Genomic DNA, 3,888 nt, shown 5'->3' with positions numbered 1-3,888 from the left:
AGCTACATCCTTATCTGGGCTGAGAAAGGGGGTGGGGATTAGCAAGGGTATATATATATATATATATATATATATATATATATATATATTCCACTTTATTGATCAGCATTGGTAAGAGTGGAATGTGAGGGGTGTGGTTGATCCATCAGATGGAAGCACAAGGGCCAGAGTGGCACAGAACCTTGTGACTGACTCCCTTCACCTGTGCGGATATCAACAGGACCCAGACGGACAGCTTAGAGGGAGGAGGTCTCTGAGGCTCTCTATTCCTTGGCAATGACGAAGGGTTTCTCCACTTTGATCCTGCCACAGTCTGCAACTATCACATCCTTCGGGGGCTTATCCTGGCTGTCTGTCTTGGTGCTCTCCAGCTTCCATACCACATCCATGCTCTCTAGAACTTGGCCGAAAACCACATGCTTGCTATCTAGCCAGGAGGTCTTGACTATAGTTATGAAGAACTGGAAGTCGTTGGTGTCTGTCTGCATTGGTCATGCTCAGCCATCCAGGCCTTCAGCTTTAAATTCTCATCTGTGAGGTGCTCATCACAGATCACTTTCCTCATGTGCCATTTCCCCTGGTGAAGTCTCCACCCTGGATCATGAAGTCCTTGATGACATGATGGAACTTGCTGTTTTTGTAGCTAGGTCCTTTCTCTCCTGTAGCTAAGGCTACAAAATTATCCACTGTTTTTGGAACAGTCTTTCCAAAGAGTCCAAAGACCACTCATCCTACAGGTTCATCTACAATTTGGAAATCAAAAACTACCTTACTTGGGAACCGGGAGTAGTGGATCATATCTGCCATCCCAGCACTGGGCAGGGTGAAGTAGGATGACCTCTTGGCTAGAATGAGACCTTGTCTTAGAACAAGCACGACTGGTTATGGTAGGCATGTCTCTTTAGCCCCAGCACATGACTTCAGTATGTTTCTGTGTCCTCTCTCTGAAGCCCTTCCTCATGGCTCCAATTACTCCATCCTTGTCTGGCAAGGGCTTATGAAAACACACTTTCTCCAACAAAGCCACACCTCCTTATTCTTCTCAAATAGTGCCACTCCCCACAGCCAAGTGTTCCACTATAAGAGCCTATGGGGGCCATTCTTATTCACACCATCACACTCCATTCTGAGACCCTCATGGCCCTGTAGCTACATCAGAGTACAAAATGCATTTATTCTGACTTCAAAAGGCCCCATAGTCTATCATAGTCTCAACATTGTACAAAGTTCATAGTTCCTTCAGAGACTCATAGCGATCTCTTAACTGTAACCCTCTATAAAATCAGAATAATAAAAAAAAACAGATCACAAGCTTCCAACATACCATGGCATAGAATATATATTACCATTCCAAAAGGATCATAATGAGGAAACACTGGACCAAAACAAGACTGAAAAGCAGCTGGGTAAACTGCAGACTCTGCATCTCCGTGTCTATGTCAAAGTGCTCTTTAGATATCCAACTCCTATCTACCAGCCTTGTTGACTATAACACACTTCTCTCTCTTGGGATATCCCCCTCCCTATTGGCAGCTCTCCTCAACACGTATCCCATAATTCTGAAATCTCTAACATCTTGGGGTCTCTAAGGCAATCCAGGCTTCATGTTCACAGCTTCATGCAAATGGCCTCTCTGAGCCTCCCTGCAGGGATGCCTCTGCTAGGCTTCAGTGGCTCTCCTTAACCACGGATGGAGAGCCACAACCTCTTTCTTGTATCCTTGACTCAATCTAGAACCATGCAGCTGAAGCTGTTGAGTTCTGCTGCTTGGTGAGCTGGAACTGTGCCCCTTATTCAATTACACTTACAGTTTCTGTTGCTGATGGTCTTGCCCTGAGGTCATACCACCTTTATTCCTCTTAGTATCAGGCTTCTCTTTACACAGGACTTAGCTCTATTATACTTCCCATGGCTCCTTTTCTCCTCAAACTATCCAGTCTGTATTTCTTGTTGTCCAGATTGCTCCTTTTCATTATAGATTAGCACTGGAGTGATTACTGATCCTTTTCACATAGTGCCACTCATGATGACTAAGTGTTCAAATACATGAGCTGGTGGGGCCATTCCTACTCATGCCACCACAGGAAGACAAGTGAAGGCAGAACACATTTCACATCCCACTCTCCCCCTCATACTAGGCGTGGCATCGGAAATAGATCATATATGTCTCTAGAAATTTGGAAGTAGCTCTCATCTCCACAGCTGTGAAAGTTCTGAGGGATAGCTCACATACTCCTGGAAAGTCATTTGGTATGCAAGCCTGTCCTGGCCTCGTGGGAACTCCTGATACACTGCGGCTCAATCATCCTTGGCTGCTTGTGAAGCCCAGTGACTCACACCACAGCCAGGTGAGCCCTTCCACTCATTCTTATTCCTAGTAACACTCATGACATAAGGGCAGCTATCAGCAGGTGATGTCAGGAACAGAGCAGCAAAGAGCTCTTGAAAACTAGAACACACTCATGATGTTCATTTAAACCACGCAGATACTGAGCAGTGCGTTCCTGAGAAACAGATGCATTTTGGTGCATTTTGTATAAAAGACAGATGCTACCTAAGCACTGATTGCTCTTTAAACTCTACAACAAATTCGTCTGCAAAGGAAACCATCACTGCTTATTAATTGTTGGTACATTTATTCTGCCTCGATGGGAGATCTGCAGAAGTGAGAAAATCTAGTGGGTTTCAAGTCAAATAGAGGAGCAATATTGTCCTCAATTAACTGAATAGTGCCTGGGAAGCATCTTGCAGATGAGCTAAGGCCATCTCCTTGCAAGTAAGGTAGAAGCATCCGCTGCAGGCCACAGCTTTCTGCATGAATCAGTGTAGAAGAGTGATAATTCGCTGGGACCAGCAAGATGGATGAGCAGGCAAAGGCGCTTTCTGCCTAGTTCAAACCCTGGGACCCTCAGGGTGGAAGATGGGAAGAGCAGTCCTCTGACCTCCACACAGCATTTGCTGTGTTAACATGTGCATGCTCCTATAACACACACACTCACACACACACACACACACACACACACACACAGAGACACGCACACACACAGACACACACACAGACACACACACACAGACACACAGAGGCACACACACACACACTATGATGATAATAGATAAATAAGTACAAACACTGAGGAATAACCCTACAACAGCCAGTATTATAGTTTATACTCTAAACATGTTTTGATTTTTTTATTCTAGCATTAACTATTAACACTGTTTAAAGTTGACAGCTTCCCTCCAGCTCTAAATGAAAACCTCACCAGGGGCCAGAGAGATGGCTCAGTGGCTAAGCACACTGGCCACGCTTGCAGACGACCTGGATTTAGTTGCCAGCATCTGTCAGGTGGTTTCCAGTGCCCATAACTCTTCTAGCCTCTGTATATACATGACCTACTCACACGCATACACATGAACAAACAAGAATCTTTAAAAAGTAAAGAAAGAAATCTTAGCTAGATTGGATGTGTTTTTCTGTTTTCACTGGAATGTACCCAGTTTCAAAAAATCATACTTTTAATAATTTTATTACCTAAGTTTTAAATGGAGGAGCTAGGGAAAGTACCCAAAGAGCTAAAGGGGTCTGCAACCCTATAGGAGGAACAACAATATGAACTAACCAGTATCCCCGGAGCTCGTGTCTCTAGCTGCATGTGAATCAGAAGATGGCCTAGTCGGCCATCATTGAGAAGAGAGGCCCATTGGTCTTGCAAACTTTATATGCCTCAGTACAGGGGTATGCCAGGGCCAAGAAGTGTGAGTGGGTGGGTGGGTGGGGTATGGGGAATTTTGGGATGACATTTGAAATGTAAAAGAAGAAAATACCTAATTAAAATAATAACAATAATAATAATAATAATAAACTTTTAAAAAAATGCAATGAATTGC

The 3,888-nt window shown here is 44.1% G+C and overlaps 1 pseudogene; it reads right to left on the bottom strand.

The window, feature by feature from the left end:
- Positions 1-263: 263 nt before the first annotated feature.
- LOC110301429 lies at positions 264-807 on the bottom strand (annotated as a pseudogene).
- Positions 808-3,888: the final 3,081 nt, after the last annotated feature.

Source organism: Mus caroli, chromosome 9, assembly GCF_900094665.2.
Source record: "Mus caroli chromosome 9, CAROLI_EIJ_v1.1, whole genome shotgun sequence".
Lineage (NCBI taxonomy): Eukaryota > Metazoa > Chordata > Mammalia > Rodentia > Muridae > Mus > Mus caroli.
The sequence above is the reverse complement of the archived record's forward strand: the minus strand, read 5'-3'. Positions and strand labels throughout refer to the sequence as shown.